Here is a 21133-nt window from a genome sequence, read left to right on the forward strand (position 1 = left end):
AAAGCACCCGGACACTTTCCCCTGCTTCCACAAGTCCACAAATAATTTAGAGTCCCAACCTATAATAATTGGGTGCTGTAAATCTGAAACTACACCAACATCATGAGAACCAATTTCCATGTTCGTCTTAATGACCCCGCTGGACATCGGGTATTCTTTATCATTATTGTGGGTGCAGTTGGCGTGGAACTTCTTTCCAGGAATCAGGTAGACATCAGATGTGGCCCTCACCAGGGTCACCAAACTCCTTGAGTCTACAAGTCCAGTTACAGATTCCCCATCCACTTCCACGGTACACAGACGTGGCTTCTCGTCAGATGGGTGGTCTATACTGCAGACAGGACACTTGCAGCATGAACACCTTTGTGCTTGACTACTGTCCATCTGTGCCACTGCACCCGTGTCTATGGGATGCTCCACCCCCTTTTGGGAAACCACCCCTTCATGGGATTCCACCCCCTTTTGGGCAACCCAGTCCCCAGAGGGTACATTCCATGGCCTTTCCATGGAAAACACATGTCCCAAACCACACAGTACCTCGGTGCCCCAGGTATCCTTCTGGGCACCCTGTGTGTGCACTGGCCCCACAAGGGACTGTACCCACTTGTCCAGCGCCACCAAGTCCAGACGCTCTGCCAGAGACTCCTGTCGCTGCTGCAGCTCATTCTGCTTAACCTCCTGGCGGCCAGTCTCCTGCAGTTGCTCACCGACCCGCACCAGGTACTTTAACAGTATCTCATCCACACAAGCTGCTCCAGTCATAGTCACTCAGCTCCCACGGACCTTCGTGGACCCGCCGATCCACCGCAAGCCGCTTGAGTGCGCCGTCAACTTTCGTGGACCCGCAAATCCACTGCAAACCACTTCGAAAAATGTTTTCGTGGACCCGCCAATCCACAGGCAACACTTTCTTGCAGTGTGTAGACAGCAGAGAAAAAAAAACCCTTTGTGGACCCGGCTGATCCACAGGAACAACACCTCTGCAGTTGCTAGACGTGCTGCCTGGATTGCTGCCCGCATTCTCCACCATATGTGAACGTTGCTTACCACAACCCGGGGGTTTTACTTGCTTGCAGCGATGCAGGGTAGCTTAGCATACACAGGCAACACAGTCTCTCTCAAAAATGCAGCAGTTTATTAGTAACCAACATAAACTGCCCTTCCAAAACACAATGAAGCCTCTCCTGGCTTAAAGGAAAAGGTAAACAAAACACCTTCACATACCGTGGGCTTCAAGTCCATTTAAATGTCCATAGTGAAGGTATGGCTATGACACGGATTTCTGGTCAGTCCTTGTAGCGGACCGCCCGCTCAGGTTTGGACACTACAAGTGTCAGAGTGGAGCTCCCTCAGCCTCCACACACTCAGTTCCAGATGGTTGAAGGCAACCTACGCTTCCTTAGGCAGGTTCCTTCCAGAGGCTCCAAGCTCTCTGAGAATAGCAGCCTCTTTACCTGCCTGAGGCTGCTCGTCATGCAGGGCTGCTCCACACACACTGACAGTCTCCTAAATCATACTGGACACACCCACAGGTGGAGGTTTGTGTTTCCAGACCTGCACAGCATGCTGGCATTGTTAAAGGGAACCTGACCCTTATATGCAGAACCAAGCCTTTGTGGAACTACAAGTCCCATAGCAACTTCTTCACTTTAATATCGCAAGGACATTCTCCATTGCGATACATAGCGACCATTTACCACATTGGTGGTCGCTACCTCACAATATTTACTTGTCTTTTACCTTTTTCCACCTTTTTAAAGAAAAAAGTTGAATGATCCTTTAAAATATTACATGTTAATCTAGAACTAAAATTAAATAGGGTACTGGAATATAATTGTAGAAAAGATGTTGTGACATTTTGAATGTCACAAATGATGAATAAGATGAAACCAAGTAAAGTTAACTTTGAAAAGTAAAACTTCACGATTAAAGCCAATCAAGAAGAAAAGTCTGAAAGACGATGATGGATCACGTCCTTGGTGTTTTCCACTAGAGATTAGCAAATTTAAAGGTAATCTGTCAGCTGTTTTTTGCTACTTCATTTGAGAGCAGCTTAATGTAGGCAAAGAGACCCTTTATGAATTTTTGTTTCACTTAGATTACTGGGTGCAGTGGTTCTAACTCAAATAACATTTTTAGTTCTAGCTATTAGCACAGTTGAGAGAACTGCCCCAGCCCACACCAGGCTCTCTATAGATATTGTACATTGACAAAGAGGTATCATCCAGAGGATGGTGCGTGCCAGACTGCTGTACCATGTGACATTGTTGAACAAGTAACTAGAAGTCCTGTTGCTTAAACAAACATAGCAAATAAACAACAGATTGGACCTTGACAAGACAGGTATCCATGAATTCTATGCTTTAACCCTTGCAAAATGCTATTTTCAAATTTCATAGCATTAACTTATTGACAGACTCTCTTTAAGCAAGTTGGATTGAATCCCACTTTAACATACAGTAATAATCCTATTTTTGAGAATACAGAGTTTTGTAAATTCGATTTGCTCGTTTTCAGGCAGTGTTGGCTAAAGTTTTGCTAAAATATAAACACCCAGAAAAGTTTAAAGAAAACACAGAAACATATACTCTTCTCACTAGTTATCTGTTCAATGTCTCCATCTTCAGTGTGACCAGCCTCAGCTGTGCACTTGGGTAAAGTCTCCAACAGCTCTCAGCTGAGTCTGTGTGAGCATAACCTGTGTTTGTCTCCTCGCACAGATGTAGCAGAGCTGAAGATGCTCGCCCACCTTTGAACTACGTCGGAAGGGTTTTTTTGAGTAATAAACATGGAGTCCTAAATGTCTTCTGTTTTTATTTCTAATAAAAAATTTTTTTCTCTGTGTTGTTGTTTTATTTTACTGTTAAAATAACAGCCAATCACAGACACTGTCACAGAGTGGGTGTCTGTGATTGGATGCTGGAGAAACCTGAAAGCAGTCCATACATTCTAGCATCACAGACGCCCATTCTGCGTGACAGCGTCTGTGATTGGCTGTTGGGTCACTCACACATATAGTAGTGTAAAAATAAATAAATAATTTAAAAAAATGACATAGCGCTCCGCAATACTTTCAATTCTCAGCGCAAATAAAGCGGAGGGCTATGGGCTGCCACCCCCATAAGCCTGACTTTACCTTGGCTGGCAATAAAAATACAGGGAAGCCCAATATTTTTTTTTTTAATTATTCAGTCAGGTAAAACCAGGCAGCTGAGGGCTGGGATTCTCAGCGTGGTAAGTCCTAAGGGTTCTGGGCCCGCCACACTAAAAACTGCATCCCGCAGCCGCCCCTGGAAATGGCACATTGTTTCTTAGTGCCATTTCCAGGCACTTTACCTGGCTCGTTTAACGGCCCTGATGGTGGTGGAACTCTGGGTAATAAAAGGGTTAATACCAGTTTTGTTTTCTCAGCTGATACTAAGCCTGAAATTCAGGGTATCACGCCAAATTATCAAAAATAGCAGCTGCACTCAAGGAGAGGGATGGAGAAAAAGCAAAGAGATGTATATTGTGAACATTGGAATGCGAAAATGCATTACTGCAAAGAAAACATGAAAATTGGGGAAAAAACGTTTTGGAAAAAAATGAGTTATTTTGCAAATAAAATTGGCCAAGTTTAATTGAGTCCAGTTACCACGCCAAGGTATAATTCTCAACTGGGTCCTAATCTAAATTTCTGCCGTTTTTCGTGTCATTCCTGACATCTTTATAAGGGTTAGAGAAGAACCTGCAAAAGGAAAATTAAAACACCTGAGGTCACTGGGAGGAGTGCGCAGACAAAGGACATGACTCCATAATCAAAATACAGGAATTACCGGCACTTCCAAATTTTATAGTCTGAACTGGTTCCAACTGAAAAAAAATAGCAGATGTACTTAAGTGGAGGGAGGGAGAAAAAGCAAAGAGATTACTATGAGTTCTGACTATAAGATTAGGAAGTGCCGGCAATTCTTGTATTTTGATTATGGAGTCATGTCCTTTGTCTGCGCACTCTTCCCAGTGACCTCAGGTGTTTTAATTTTTCTATTGAAGGTTCTTCTCTAGCCTTCATAAAGAGATAAGGAATGACACTAAAAGAGGCAGAGATTTAGATTAGGTCCCAGTGGAGAGTTATACGTTAGTGTGGTAACTGGGCTCAATGAAACTTGGCAAATTTTATTTGCAAAATAACTCATTTTTTTCCAAAAACGTTTTTTCACATTTTTCATGTTTTCTTTGCAGTAATGCATTTTCACATTCCAATGTTCACAATATACATCTCTTTGCTTTTTCTCCCTCCCTCTACTTGAGTGCACCTGCTATTTTTGATAATGTATGCTATGTTCAGTTTGCACTAGTTCAGACTATAAGATTAGGAAGTGCCGGCTATTCTTGTATTTTGATTATTACGCCAAATTAGACATGGCCACCATGAATTTCTAGTAAACAGTAAAAAAAACACAACACATAGAAATTTTATTTTATTAGAAATAAAACAAAAAAAACATTTAGAGACTCCATCTTTATTATAAAAAAAATCCTTAGTCCGACGTAGTCCACAGGGAGAGCAATGTCAGCTCTGCTTCATTGCTCTGTACAGACAAGCATCACTACAGAGCGAGATGTAGGGAGAGCAATGTCAGCTCTGCTTCATCGCTCTGTACAGACAAGCGTCTCTAGAGGACGAGAAACAGGCTGACAGTGAGGGTATTATTCCACTTGCGTATGACTCCTGCAAGTTTTCCATTGGTATCACCCGGCACGGTGCACACTCTCCTGACAGGAGCACCTCAGCTGCATGGAAATATATACAGCTGACCCGCTCCCATCAGGAGAGTGTGCGACGTGCCAGGTGATACCGATGCAAGACTTTCACAATGACAGTCATAATTCAATCAAGTCCATTGTTCGTGGGATCGGCTGAACCCTGACATCACCGCAAACACGGCCGAAAAAAGCTGAAAACTGCCAAGTGACGAGCAGGGCAGTGAATATCGCCAGAAGTTAATGATCGGACCCAGAAGCAGAAGCGGCCGGGAGATAGTGGGTCTAAAGGATGCTTCACGGGACCTGTTAGTATAATCATAATTTTTTTTACTAATGTGATTTTTTTTGCACGAACACTATGTGTTTGGTACAGACCCTGAACTTTACAGTTCGGGTTCGCCATCACTATTCGGTAAGTGTTTGTTTGCAGAAAACCCACTCCTGGCCCATCACAACCATGTAATTGGCCAGGGAAAACTGTAAAAACTGTAAAAAAAGAAACAAAAAGGTTTAAAGCATGACATACTTACCGAGTCTCTCTGCGGCTGTAACTGCTCCTGCAGCTGTACTTCTGGGGCCGTTGCTTATCCCTTATCTATACTCACTGTTTTCGATGTCCACCAGCGTCTCTGATTTGCTGCAGTCAGACCCCATCATCAGACACCATCTGTGATTGGTTGGAATCACAGACCTTATCTGCACATCTATATCTTGGTATAGAGTAAATAAAATTGACATAGGGTGCCCCCATATTATGATACCGAGCACAGATAAAGCATACGGTTACAGGCTGCAGCCCCCAGCTGTGTGCTTATCTTGGCTGTGTATAAAATGAGAGGAACCGCATGTGGCTTTTATTTTAAATTATTTAAATAAATAATTTTAAGAAACAGCATACGCTCCCCATTTATTACCCCAATTGGCCCTACACCAGGGCAATTGGGATGATCCTGGGAAAAGTGCTGGGACTGTCACATCTAATGACTGCGACAATCCTTGGTGGCTGCAGGCTGCTATTTAGGCTAAGGAGGGCTAAATATCCTTAGGTCTCTCCAGTCTGAAATTCCAGCTCCCAGCTGTCAGGCTTTATCTTGGATGGGTGTCAAAACTGGGGTAGACTGCATGCCGTTCCTAAAAATTATTTATTTAGATAATTTAAAAAAAAATAAAATAAATAAAGCCGCATGCAGCTCCTCTTATTTTGATACACAGCAAAGATAAGTGCATGGCTGGGGGCTGCAGCTTGTAGCCATGGACTTTATCTGTGCCTTTATCAATAGATCAGGGGACCCTACACCTCTTTATTTATGTTATACCATGATATAGTTGCGCAGACAGGGTCTGTGGTTCCAACCGATCACAAATGCTGTCTGGGGGCGGGGTATGACTGCAGCCAATCAGAGATGCAGATGGGCGGGGAAAGCAGTGAATATGGATGAGGCATAATCAGCGGCCCCAGAAGTACAGCAGTGGGAGCAGTTACAGGCTTGCCAGAGACTCAGTATCTTCTGCTTTATTTTCTTTATTTCACAGCCCCTCAACACCCTTTTACAATACATAAGTTTGGCCTCCCTTTGAATTCAGTGGGCTCGGTATGTTCGCTGAACTGTTCGGCGAACAATAAGAGGCTCGGTAAAGATTGTCAAACTGAACTTTGAATGGTTCTCTCATCTCTAGAGAGGACATCATAGCTCACAGTTTAGAAATAGAGATATGGTGAGAATGCCATAAAATAGTGAATAAACATTACAATGTATAACAATTTACAAGTGAAGAACATTTATCATCACTTTACCCATACCCATATGTAGTGAGATCAGTTTGACACTAAAAAGGCTGTTTTTGTGCTAAACAGCTTGAAAGGGGTTGGATAATATCCTAGGAGACCTGAATGTGTTATTTTCCTCTTTTCAGGGCAATTGGAGTACTTCCAAATCATTGTGAATTAATGTGTTGCTAATTAATTTATTTTTAAAAGTTCCCCAAAGTTTTCAAATTTGAGTTTCAAAAGATTTGCTTATCTCTTTAGTGCTAATACCCAATAGCCTACTCTATAGTCAAGGCATTTTTCTGTATTTCAGAGCTCTTGAATCATAGCTGTATACATTGCTACATGTTGTAATGAATCCGGATAGCAGTCTTTTATTTATAGCACTTGGATAGATGTGAGTGAATACATCTGACATGCTGAAAAGTGCAAGCTTTCAATCCTTCCTTGTAACCATGCCCAGAATCAATACTACACACACCAACAACAGGCAAGTATTTAGATTCAAATGTGTGACTTGGAGCTGTCTTTATGAAATCATAACAACATAAATTAGATTCTGTATCTATGAACATCTTAAAAATAGAAATCAATTACTTTGTATCTATAAGTTTACAAATAATTATCAGTAAATCAGTACAACTATATTAAAGGGACAGATTTCTCCCTATAAAACTAAAAAGTACACTTTGGTAGTAAAGCTAGAGTTACAAACATACTGTTACGGTTGCTGTGGCTCTGGAGAATATCTTCGGATTTCTTGCTACTGCACATGTGCAAGCGCTGGAGACTAAGTCCTATCTTGGAGCCATTGCACATGTGCGGGTGACATCATCGCTGACACGAGGTCACATGTCTCTGACACCTTCTAAGCTGATTGGTCGCTGGTCATGTGCTTGTGACACGTGGTCACATGTCTCTGACACCTTCTATGCCGATTGGTCGCTGGTCATGTGCTTGTGACGCTTTGCTCGGTGATAGGCCAACGTGATGTCATTGCTGTCATTCTGGCAGCGGATTGGCTCTGGTGTCCTCCATCTTGGATGAGGCACAAAGTCTATATAAGACCCTGATGCACGCCGTCCGGCGCTCAGTCCTCTTGGTTCATGCATGAGAGTAGACGCTCTGTGCACGTTCCTCTAGGCATCTCTCTGTCTATATTAGGTGAGTGCTACCGGCAGGGTAGCGTTCTTATACCTTACAGCTTCGGCTGGAGTCCGTATCCTTACCTCTTAGTGGAGCGGACATAGGCATGTGCCTGAGGCACATGGTCCGGCTGGGCCTTGTGATTCTACTCGTAGGTGGACGTTGCCGCTAGGGTAACGTTCCTTATACTGCGTCTGGCAGTTGTTCGTATCCTCGCACACTAAGGGAGCGAACAGAGGTAGGAGCTTTGTGCGGCTTATGCTGCTGTCCGTCTCTTTTGCACCATTAGAAGAGCGGACCTAGGCAGGTGCCATATCTAGTGGTTCGTGTCCTCACACACTAGTGGAGCGAGCACAGGTAGGAGCTTTGTGCGGCTTATGCTGCTGTCCGTCTCTTTTTCACCACTAGAAGAGCGGACCTAGGCAGGTGCCATATCTAGTGGTTCGTGTCCTCGCACACTAGTGGAGTGAATGCAGGTAGGAGCTTTGATAGGTGCCATTTCACACTCACTGCTTTTGTCTCTGTGATCATTAACAGAGACCATTCCATACACCCTCCAAGTAAGGGAGGAATTGCCTTATTTACTAATTATATTCCTCTGTGAGTTTAACAGAGGTATTGCACTCTGCCATAGTCTGCAGCAGAGTCTTTGCACGGTGGACCCTGAATGTCTGATATTCCTTTAGGTTTTATTATCAGAGAGCCCCCCGTAACATTAGGACTGAGCCAAGGGTCTGGCAGTTATGGCAGAATATCAGCAGTTTCACCATTACATGCAAGTACTTGAGTCGCGGCTCAAGAGTATAGAGGATAAACCTCAGACCATGGTGACATCTGCACATGATCCTCGACTTGCTCTGACAAACAGATATTCTGGCGATCCCAGATCATGTCGTGGTTTCATTAATCAGTGTCAGATACACCTAGAGGTCAACTCTTCTCGCTTCTCTACGGAGAGGTCCAGAGTAGGCTTTATCATCTCCTTACTTCAGGACAAAGCCTTAGAATGGGCGACTCCCCTATGGGAGCGCTCTGATGTGGTTACTCTGAGACATCAAGACTTTCTTGATGCTCTTAAGGCGGTATTCATGGGTCCGCAGGTTACCCATGATGCGGCCCTGAGACTGTTAGATCTATCTCATGGTTCGTTATCCACTAGTTCTTATGCCATTGCTTTTAGAACTCTGGTGGCAGAACTAGATTGGCCAGAGAAGGTGTTGATTCCTATCTTCTGGAGAGGGTTGGCAGGCTATGTCAAGGATGCTCTTGCTACTCGTGAGGTCCATGCTTCTCTGGAGGACTTGATCACAGTAGCAACGAGGATCGACGTACGCCATAGGGAACGTAGACTCGAGGTCTCTTCCTCACTCCCTAAGCATCGGGCTATTCCAGTTGTTGAGGCTCCACTACCATCTTCCTCAGCATCTGAAACATCTCCCACTCCTATGGAGTTAGGTCATACGTCCTCCAGACTACGCAAGTCTGTTCCTCCTATATGTTACGTATGTCGTCAGGCTGGGCACTATGCCAACAAGTGTCCTAGCCGTCAGAGAAACTCCCAGACCTAGTAACCATTAGAGGGGGGTTACTAGAGATGTCTTCTGCACCCTCTAAGTGTAGTATCCCAGGTCAGCTCTCACTCTCTGAGAATACATGGCCTATTATGGCTTTTGTAGATTCCGGAGCTGACGGGACTTTTGTGTCCTCAGGAATTGTAAAGAGACACAATATTCCCTCTATCATGTTAGAGGCGCCTATTCCTGTCCGTGTTGTTAATGGAACTATGTTGTCAGACTCCATTACATTGAGGACAGTTCCCTTGCGCCTTTCCCTGTCTCAGGGTCACATAGAGGAGATTTCTTTTCTTGTTTTGCCTGAGGATATAGACGACGTCCTTCTGGGTCTCCCATGGCTTCGGACTCATGCTCCTCTAATTGATTGGGAGTCCGACAGCATTATTAGTTGGGGTTCGAAATGTCAGTCACGATGTCTTCCCTTACCACCTAAGGTCGTTGCGGTTGCATCAACTAATCTCTCTCCCATACCTACACCCTATTTGGATTTCGCTGACGTGTTCTCCAAACAGGGTGCTGAGGTTCTTCCACCTCATAGGCCGTATGACTGTGCCATAGACCTTATCCCAGGTTCGGTTCCACCTAAGGGCAGGGTTTAACCCCTGTCAATACCTGAGTCAGAGGCCATAAGAGAGAGTTTAGAGAAGGGGTTCATTTGGAAGTCTGTCTCTCCCGCGGGAGCTGGGTTTTTCTTTGTTCGGAAGAAAGAGGGTGATTTGCGTCCCTGCATAGATTATAGGGGTCTCAATGCAATCACAATAAAGAACAAATACCCGTTACCTTTAATTTCGGAGCTCTTTGACAGACTGAGGGGAGCTCAGGTTTTTACGAAGTTGGATCTGCGGGGTGCGTATAACGTGGTACGATTTCGAGAGGGTGACGAATGGAAGATCGCTTTTAACACCCGAGACGGTGACTATGAATACCTCGTCATGCCTTTTGGTTTATGTAATGCACCCTCAGTATTTCAGGACTTCGTAAACGATGTGTTCAGGGATTTACTGTTATCCTCCGTCGTGGTGTATCTGGACGACATCCTGATTTTTTCTCCTGATCTGGAGACCCATCGTCAGGATGTCGTTCGTGTCCTTTCCCGTTTAAGGGAGCACTCATTGTTTGCTAAACTCGAAAAATGTGTATTCGAGCAGTCATCCTTGCCTTTTTCGGGCTACATTATCTCACAAGAGGGTCTGGCTATGGATCCTGCGAAGCTCTCTGCTGTCCTGGAATGGTCCGAGCCTCATTCCTTGAAGGCGGTGCAGCGCTTCTTAGGATTCATAAATTATTACAGGCAGTCCATACCCCATTTCTCTACTTTTGTGGCCCCTTTGGTGGCCTTGACTAAGAAAGGTGCTAATCCAAAAGTCTGGTCTACTGAGACATCCCAGGCTTTTGAGGCAGTAAAAAGACACTTTTCAACTGCTCCCGTTCTTCAAAGACCCGATGAGAATAAGCTCTTCCTCTTGGAGGTTGATGCTTCTTCAGTGGGTGCTGGTGCGATTTTGTATCAAAAGAACGGTGCAGGTAGAAAAAGGCCGTGTTTCTTCTTTGCTAAAACCTTTTCACCGGCAGAGAGATATTATACCATTGGGGATAGGGAACTGCTCGCCCTGAGATTAGCCTTGGAGGAGTGGCGTCACTTGCTGGAAGGAGCGAAACATCCTTTCCAAGTGTATACAGACCATAAGAATCTGACGTACTTACAAAGCGCTCAGCGTCTGAATCCTCGCCAAGCCCGCTGGTCCTTGTTTTTCTCCCGCTTTCACTTCTCCATCAACTGTCTGGGAGTAAGAATAACAAGGCAGACGCCCTGTCTCGCTCTATGGTCTCTACCCAGGAAGAGATTGACGAACCTCGTCTTATTCTTCCCTCCAGGGTTTTTCATACGCTCTCCCCTGTGACATTAGACCAAATCCCACCGGGCAAGACCTTTGTTCCGCCGGATCGACAGAATGATATACTGTCGTGGGCCCACACCTCAAAGGTGGGTGGGCATTTTGGTATTAGACGGACACGAGAGTTACTCGAGAGGTGGTATTGGTGGCCACACTTAGCCAGCCACGTCAAGAGATATGTCTGTTACTGCTACTCGTGTGCTCGCAACCGTCCGTTACGGCAGAGACCGGCTGGGCTCTTGCATCCTTTACCAGTGCCAGATAGACCATGGGAGGTGGTAGGCATGGACTTTGTGGGTGATCTTCCGTGTTCACAGGGACATAGATTTGTGTGGGTCATTACGGACCATTTCTCCCGGATGGTTCATCTCGTACCGTTATCGAGTATCCCATCTTCCAGGGTACTAGCCAAACTATTCCTCAAGCATGTCTTTAGGCTTCACGGGATGCCAGATCGTCTCATTTGTGAGAGAGGCCTGCAATTTGCTTCCCGTTTCTGGCGAGATCTTTGTAGCCTTCTGCAAATTGAGTTGAATCTCTCTTCGGCATACCATCCGGAGACCAATGGTTTGGTTGAGTGTACCAATCAATCCATGATTATATACTGTACCTTCGACACTTTGTTGTTGAGAACCACGATAACTGGTCCTCCCTCCTACACTGGGCATAATTTACCCTTAACAATTCGCTGGCTGAGGCCACTGGGCAGACACCGTTCGTACTCAATAATGGGCAACACCCTAGGGTACCGGTACCGTTTCCCGCTGCTGCACCTCCTCCTCTTGTGGTCGACTGGGCAACTAATGCCAGAGAGGTTTGGGATCGGACTTGTAATACTACTGTATGTTCTGAGGATTTCGATTGCGTTAGGGCAATGACAACAGAGACGAGTTCTTGGTACAAGATGTTATATAATATGTCACCACGGTAGATACACAACGGGAATAAACACAGTAAAACAACACACAAAACGGAGCGAAGGGGATTCCCGGGGCCACGCACCGGACTCCCCCAGGGAGACCACCAGAGCGAACCCCTGTACAGGGACTGTCCGGCAATCAACCCTGGAAGGCCTAAATGTGCGGCAGCCGGTACACAAGGGGCAAGTGGTATAGTCCAGGAGTGTCCGTACGGGATGATTGTCCAGAGTGGTTACGAACCGGGCAGAGTGCTGATCAAAGACGGCAGACGGAGTCCGGGCACAGCTTGAAGAAAACCGGGTATGGTCCAGAGTCGGTCGGTAGAGTTTCAGGAGAATCCAAGGCAATCAGGAAGTAGAAACAGCAAAGCAGGAGCACACAGCAAGCAGTATACTCAGGCACTGGACTGGACTGAGAGGCGGCCTTTTAAGCAGCTGGACAGGAAGTAGGGCAACAGAACCTTAAACTCCATGTTAACTGAGGGCAAGCTCATTCAAAAGAGAACTGGAAAACCTGGAAACCTGACATTACTCCCCCCCCCCAGAGACGGCCTCAGGACGGATCAGGGCCCGGCTTGTCCGGGAACCGTCGATGAAACTGAGCGATCTTCCGGGGTGCCCGAATGTTACCCACCGGTTCCCAGGAATCGTCCTCGGGGGCGTACCCCTGCCAACGTACCAGATATTGAAGCCGACGACGATGGAGCCGGGAGTCAATAATGTCCTCAACCACGAACTGCTCCTCGCCGTCGACCATCACAGGCGGAGGAGGAGGCACAACACGACCACGAAACGTATTAGGGGAGACAGGTTTGAGGAGAGACACATGAAAGACCGGGTGTACCTTTAGATGGTGCGGCAACCGTAGCCGACAGGCCACAGGGCTCACGATCCCGGTGATCTTAAACGGACCGATGAATTTTTGTCCCAGCTTCTGCGAAGGAACACCCAATCTCAGGTTTTTGGTGGATAACCATACAGAGTCCCCTACCTTGTACATGGGTGCCGGTTTCCGGTGAGTGTCTGCCGACCTCTTGTAACGCTCCTGGGCCGTAGCCACAGTGTCCTTTAGAACCTCCAGATTCTGTCGAAGCTCTGTCAATCTGTCCTCCACCGCCGGCACCGAAACCGCAACCGGTGACCTAGGCAAAACATTCGGATGATAACCCAAGTTAGCAAAAAAGGGCGTTACCTTAGTGGAGCTGCTCTGAGTGTTGTTATAGGAGAACTCCGCCAACGGAAGCATCTTCAACCAATCGTCTTGGAGATGGCTGACATAACATCGAAGGTATTGTTCCAGGGTTTGATTCGTCCGTTCGGTTTGCCCATTTGTCTGAGGATGGTATGCAGAAGACAAACAGACATCAATCTGGAGTGCCGTACAAAAGCCCTTCCAGAACCTAGACGTGAACTGCACGCCCCGGTCAGAGATGATCTCGTCTGGTACCCCATGCAATCGGAATACGTTCTGGATAACCAAATCCACTGTCTCTGCGGCTGAGGGAAGACCGGTACACGGAATGAAGTGAGCAGCTTTAGTCAATCGATCCACCACCACTAAGATGGTATTGTGCCCGCCTGAGACTGGCAACTCCACAATAAAATCCATGGAGATAGACCCCCAAGGGCGAGATGGCACGGGTAACGGTTGGAGGAGTCCCGTAGGAGCCACACGAGGGACCTTGCACCGGGCACAAACCATGCATGAGTGGACATAGTCCTTTACATCCTTTAGACAGGTAGGCCACCAGAAAAAACGGCTCAGAAATTCCTGCGTCTTCTGTACCCCCCTATGACCAGCCAACACGGAGTCATGGACCAACTTGAGAACCCGAAGTCTTACGGCCTCCGGGACATAAATGCGTCGCTCTCTCAACCACACACCATTCCGAAGAACAAGAGTTACATCATTCGGGGGGGCAGCAAGAAATACGTCACCATCATAGGCCAGCTTGATGTCCTTCCACAAGTCCTGGTCCTGGATTACTCCAACGAAATTGGCATCCGATAACACGGTCTGAGACGGGGTTCCAGGCACGGAGTCCACGGCGTGGATTCGGGACAAGGCATCGGCTTTCCCATTACGTGAACCTGGACGGTATGTAACGACAAAATTGAATTGGTTAAGAAATAGGCTCCAACGGGCTTGCCGTGGAGACAGGCACCTGGCAGACTTAAGAAATTCCAGATTACGATGATCTGTGAGTACTATCACTTGCTGCGCGGCTCCCTGTAAGTGGTGTCTCCATTCCTTGAAAGCGGAAATAATCGCTAACAATTCCTTGTCCGCAATGTCATAGTTCCTTTCTGCAGGGGACAACCGGCGGGAAAAGAAAGCACACGGATGTAAGAGACTCTTGTCCCCAGTCCTTTGAGAAAGGATGGCCCCTAATGCGTAGTCGGAAGCGTCGACTTCCACGATAAAGGGAAGTGCGGGATTCGGATGTACCAATATAGGCGCTGAGGTAAAACAAACCTTGAGACGATGGAAGGCTTCCTGGGCCTGGGCGGACCACACAAACTTCTGTCCTTTCTTGGTTAACAGAGTGATGGGACGAACGATCTCTGAAAAATTACGGATAAAACGTCGGTAAAAGTTGGCAAAACCGACAAAGCGTTGTACCTCTTTGACGTTACCCGGTTCCGGCCAGTCCAGAATTGCTTGTATCTTGCCAGACTCCATGTTCAGTCCCTGAGGAGAGATGACATACCCTAAGAATTGTATCTGTGAGCAATGGAATTCGCATTTCTCCAGTTTAATGTACAGGTGATTTTCCCTCAGCCGGGTAAGTACGGTCTTGACGTGCTCCTGGTGTTCCTGTAAGGAATCAGAAAAGATTAGGATATCGTCCAGATAAATCACCATGAATTGGTCCATGATATCCCTAAAAATATCGTTAACTAGATGTTGGAAAGCCGCGGGAGCGTTACAAAGTCCAAAAGGCATCACTAGGTACTCAAAATGTCCATACCGACATCGGAACGCGGTCTTCCACTCGTCTCCGGGACGTATGCGAAGTAGATTATATGCCCCACGGAGATCCAATTTGGTGAATATTTTTGCCTGTTGGACCCTCTTATGGCCTGAGTATAATGTAATACTACTGTATGTTCTGAGGATTTCGATTGCGTTAGGGCAATGACAACAGAGACGAGTTCTTGGTACAAGATGTTATATAATATGTCACCACGGTAGATACACAACGGGAATAAACACAGTAAAACAACACACAAAACGGAGCGAAGGGGATTCCCGGGGCCACGCACCGGACTCCCCCAGGGAGACCACCAGAGCGAACCCCTGTACAGGGACTGTCCGGCAATCAACCCTGGAAGGCCTAAATGTGCGGCAGCCGGTACACAAGGGGCAAGTGGTATAGTCCAGGAGTGTCCGTACGGGATGATTGTCCAGAGTGGTTACGAACCGGGCAGAGTGCTGATCAAAGACGGCAGACGGAGTCCGGGCACAGCTTGAAGAAAACCGGGTATGGTCCAGAGTCGGTCGGTAGAGTTTCAGGAGAATCCAAGGCAATCAGGAAGTAGAAACAGCAAAGCAGGAGCACACAGCAAGCAGTATACTCAGGCACTGGACTGGACTGAGAGGCGGCCTTTTAAGCAGCTGGACAGGAAGTAGGGCAACAGAACCTTAAACTCCATGTTAACTGAGGGCAAGCTCATTCAAAAGAGAACTGGAAAACCTGGAAACCTGACAGGACTCAAGAGTCAATCCAAGCAGCTAAGGACCGTATGAAGACGGTGTCCGATCGGTTTCGTCGCCCGGCTCCTGTCTTTTCTCCGGAGGACTTTGTGTGGCTCTCTGCAAAACACGTGAAACTTAGAGTGAGCTCTGTCAAATTTGCTCTTCGCTTCCTGGGTCCTTATGAGGTTCTTCGACAGGTAAATCCTGTAGTCTAGTAATTGAAGTTACCCGTCCATCTTAGGATCCATGACAAATTCCATGTTTCACTGCTAAAGCCGGCTATTTTACCTCACGCTCGTGAAGTGCACTCTCCTGCCTCTGATTCCTCTCGCTCTAGCTATGAGGTACAAGCCATAGTTGGTTCTAAGATGGTTAGAGGGCGCAGGTTCTTCTTGATAGATTGGGAGGGCTACGGCCCGGAACATCGCTCTTGGGAGCCTGAGGAGGCTGTCCATGCTCCCGACTTAGTTGCCGATTACCTGCATCGCCGGCAGGGGGGCCGTTGAAGGGGAGGTACTGTTACGGTTGCTGTGGCTCTGGAGACTATCTTCGGATTTCTTGCTACTGCACATGTGCAAGCGCTGGAGACTAAGTCCTATCTTGGAGCCATTGCACATGTGCGGGTGACATCATCGCTGACACGAGGTCACATGTCTCTGACACCTTCTATGCCGATTGGTCGCTGGTCATGTGCTTGTGACGCTTTGCTCGGTGATAGGCCAACGTGACGTCATTGCTGTCATTCTGGCAGCGGATTGGCTCTGGTGTCCTCCATCTTGGATGAGGCACAGAGTCTATATAAGACCCTGACGCACGCCGTCCGGCGCTCAGTCCTCTTGGTTCATGCATGAGAGTAGACGCTTTGTGTACGTTCCTCTAGGCATCTCTCTGTCTATGTTAGGTGAGCGCTACCGGCAGGGTAGCGTTCTTATACCTTACAGCTTCGGCTGGAGTCCGTATCCTTACCTCTTAGTGGAGCGGACAAAGGCATGTGCCTGAGGCACATGGTCCGGCTGGGCCTTGTGATTCTACTCGTAGGTGGACGTTGCCGCTAGGGTAACAATCCTTATACTGCGTCTGGCAGTTGTTCGTATCCTCGCACACTAGGGGAGCGAACAGAGCTAGGAGCTTTGTGCGGCTTATGCTGCTGTCCGTCTCTTTTGCACCACTAGAAGAGCGGACCTAGGCAGGTGCCATATCTAGTGGTTCGTGTCCTCACACACTAGTGGAGCGAACGCAGGTAGGAGCTTTGTGCGGCTTACACTGCTGTCCGTCTCTTTTGCACCACTAGAAGAGCAGACCTAGGCAGGTGCCATATCTAGTGGTTCGTGTCCTCGCACACTAGTGGAGCGAACGCAGGTAGGAGCTTTGTGCGGCTTACGCTGCTGTCCGTCTCCTGGCACCACTAGAGGAACGGACCTAGGTAGGTGCCATTTCACACTCACTGCTTTTGTCTCTGTGATCATTAACAGAGACCATTCCATACACCCTCCAAGTAAGGGAGGAATTGCCTTATTTACTAATTATATTCCTCTGTGCGTTTAACAGAGGTATTGCACTCTGCCATAGTCTGCAGCAGAGTCTTTGCACGGTGGACCCTGACTGTCTGATATTCCTTTAGGTTTGATTATCAGACAGCCCCCCATACCTTTTCTATTTCAGACAATGGTACTTTTGCTGAGAGAACAAACCTTGTTTTTTTTTAGGAATAAACCTTTAAGGTGTTAGTATTGTTGGACATTGTCATGCTTGCCTCTAAAATGCCTTATATGTGCCCAAAAAATAAAGTTATTCTCTACTCAGAAAATAAGGGGTAACTTGTTGACAACTGAGGGTTCGACTGATGGGACCCCAAGCGATTCCAAGAATGTGGCTCTACAGCCCTGTCCACTGGCAGACACAAACAGAATAGGGCCCCTGTGCAAGAACAATATATGGCCCTTTGCAGTCCAATAGCTCATCATAATGCACAATTACACGTCCTTTGGAGGTAGAAATGAGCCCCTTTACGTCTTGGGCTCCTGTGCGAACACATAGGTTGCACCAATGATATGGCCGCCACTGTCATAAATAGAATTAAGGTGCACATGCTTGGACTCTGCTCCGTTCATTAGCTACGGAGCTTCAAATTTCAGTGCATGGTTATTTCCGCTAATGTTATAGACAATAAGTGGAGCAGAGGCTGAACATTTTCTGGGTTCCAGAGCTCCGATCTTGGAATAGTTTGGGAACCCAGCAGTTGGACCCTCAGTGTTAAGCAAGTTATCCCCTCTCCTATTGGTATGAGATAACTTGGACCTCTGACTGTACACTTGTTACTTAATTAGCATAAATATAAAATGTTAACTTTATCAGAACCATGAAAAGTATGTTTTCTCATGTTTGTAAGTTCACTACTTGCCCCTTTTATTCATTTATAGGAATACATTTGCTATGTCTTGCAGGAAAGTGTTTAGCAGGAAAGTCAAAGACCTTAAAAGAAACCTGTCAGGTCCAATATGCACCCACAACCACGAGCAGTTCTGGGTACATATAGCTAATCCCTGCCTAACCGTCCCTATATACACTAGCATAGATAAAGAGATATTTAGTAAAAGTATTTGTAAATATCTTATACCATATGCTAATGATCGAGGACACTAGTCCCCTGGGCGGTAGTTCCCTGGCCAGTTGCCCCATTGGCATTTTAGCATGTCCCTGTGGGCGTGCTATCATGCTAATGAATACACAGCATCACAGGATGATCTCACTCACCTCTCCACTGCCATCGCATCCAAAGGGGGATTTCAAATCAGCGCGCATGATCCCGGAGTTCCGGTCATGTGCACTATGAAGCCGGGTGTATGCGTTCTGGCTTTAAACTGAAGTAGTGACCCAAACTCTGGGTTCATGCACTCCAAGCTGAAATCCAGCGTCAGACGCGATGGCGGCAGAGAGGTGAGTGAGATCATCCTCTGAGACTGCGCAATCATTAGCATTATCGCATGCCCACAGGGGCGTACTAGCCGGGGAACTAACGCCCAGGGGACTAGTGCCCTCGCTCATTAGAATTCATTATAAGATCTCAAGAAATACTTTATCTAAAGATCTCTTTATGTATGCTAGTGTATACAAGGACAGTTAGGCAGGGATTAGCAATATGTACCCAGAACTGCTCGTGGTTCTGGGTGCATATTACACCTGACAGGTTCCCTTTAAATATTGTGTGTGTGTGTGTGTGTGTGTGTGTGTGTGTGTGAAATCCACAAGTAAACATTGTTAAATTAGGACACTGTAAAGAGGACACAATATCTGAGATCAAAAGCTAAAATTTTAAAGAGATGTCAATGAAAACAAACACAATTACTATGTCATTGTAAACCTGCAGTTTCCTAAGGCATGGTGATAATTGCGGCTGTAAAGACAAATTCCCTCATTAAACAAAATTAAATTCTAATGATTAGACATGAGAACTGCCGGGAGGTGAGGTCATTCTCCACTTTGAAAAAATATAGATATACATCTTATATAGCTGTAGAAACTATAATCAGACTGCAACTTATCTACAGTAAAGACACATAATGTGCAAAAAAAATTAGGCATACATGAAGGATAAACTAAAAAGTAAGACTGCATTGAAAAATAAAAGTGTTAATAGTTTTATTTTATTAAAAAGATGCAAAGTGAATGAACAAAAGAGAAATCTAAAGCAAATAAACATCTGGTGCGGACACTCTTTTCCTTTAAAATAGCATTAAAGCATCAATTTTTCTAGGTACACTGTTATACAATTTATAAAGGAACTCAGGTGGGATGTTCTTCCAAACACCTTGAAGAACTATGCACAGATATTTTGTGGATAGAGGATTGACAAAATAATTTTGTCTCAGCTTGCAGTCCCAGAAAGACTAAATTAAGTTGAGATCATGTGGGATCTGTATCATTATGTTCAAGACGCCTTGTTCTTCTTTACACTAAAGGTAGTTCTTAAAGACATTGTATATTTGGGGCCGTTGTCCAGCCGCAGAATTATTTGAGACTTAATTAGATGTCTCCATGATGGTACTGCAAGATGAATAGAGATGATCGAATACATCAAATATTCGGCTTCGCGAATATTTTCCGAATAGGTCGCCACTATTCCACTATTCGCGAATATTCAATGCGCAATGTAAGTCTATGGGAAAACCGAATAACAACTATTCGGAACTGTTTGGATCTCCCATAGACTTACATTGCGCATCGAATATTCGCACAGCGGTGACCTATTCATCGGATATTCACGAAGCCGAATATTTGAGGTATTCAATCATCCCTAATGATGAATAAGCATTTGCCTGATTTTCTCAACATTGGAGACTTGAGAAATGGGCAAAGTTGAGGACCATAGATGCAGTGGTCAGCCAAAAAAAGACACAGCATTCTTACTTTTTGTTGAAATTGGAAAATTTCCAGCAGTGCCATCAGCTCAGAACCAGCAGTAATCATTGAAATCCAGCTACACCCATGTACTGTACTGAGAAGTTTGGCTGGAAATTGTCTTCATAGAAGAATTGTAGGCAATCCCCATACCTTTGGTTTGGAAACAAAACTAAGAGACTCAACTATGCACAAAAACCTAGGAACTTGAGAGCAGAAAATTGGCGGCACGGTGGCTCAGTAGTTAGCACTGCAATCTTGCAGCACTGGGGTCCTGGGTTCAAATCCCACCAGGGACAACATCTGCAAGAAGTTTGTATGTTCTCCCGGTGTTTGCGTGGGTTTCCTCCGGTTACCTTCCACACGTTAAAGACACACTGATAGAAAATTTAGATTGTTAGCCCCAATGGGACAGAGTTGCTGATGTACAGTACAGACCAAACGTTTGGACACACCTTCTCATTCAAAGAGTTTTCTTTATTTTCATGACTCTGAAAACTGTAGATTCACATTGAAGGCATCAAAACTATGAATTAATACATGTTAAATGAAATACTTAACAAATAAGTGTGAAACAACTGAAAATATGTCTTATATTCTAGGTTCTTCAAAGTAGCCACCTTTTGTTTTGATTACTGCTTTGCACACTCTTGGCATTCTCTTGATGAGCTTCAAGAGGTAGTCACCAGAAATGGTTTTCAAACAGTCTTGAAGGAGTTCCCATAGATGCTTAGCACTTGTTGGGCCTTTTGCCTTCACTCTGCGGTCCAGCTCGATTGGGTTTAGGTCTGGTGACTGTGGAGGCCAGGTCATCTGGCATAGCACCCCATCACTCTCCTTCTTAGTCAAATAGCTCTTACAAAGCCTGGAGGTGTGTTTGGGGTCATTATACTGTTGAAAAATAAATTATGGTCCAAATAAACACAAACTGGATGGAATAGCATGCCGCTGCAAGATGCTGTGGCAGCCATGCTGGTTTAGTATGCC

General features: G+C 45.9%; 1 long non-coding RNA gene across 2 annotated transcripts in view; it reads left to right on the plus strand.

Annotated features, from left to right (window-relative positions):
* LOC142301805 (uncharacterized) overlaps nucleotides 1-21133 on the plus strand; it is a 657358-nt gene that overhangs the window by 290025 nt on the left and 346200 nt on the right. The window lies entirely within an intron of this gene.

This window comes from Anomaloglossus baeobatrachus, chromosome 4 (assembly GCF_048569485.1).
Source record: "Anomaloglossus baeobatrachus isolate aAnoBae1 chromosome 4, aAnoBae1.hap1, whole genome shotgun sequence".
Classification (NCBI taxonomy): Eukaryota; Metazoa; Chordata; class Amphibia; order Anura; family Aromobatidae; genus Anomaloglossus; species Anomaloglossus baeobatrachus.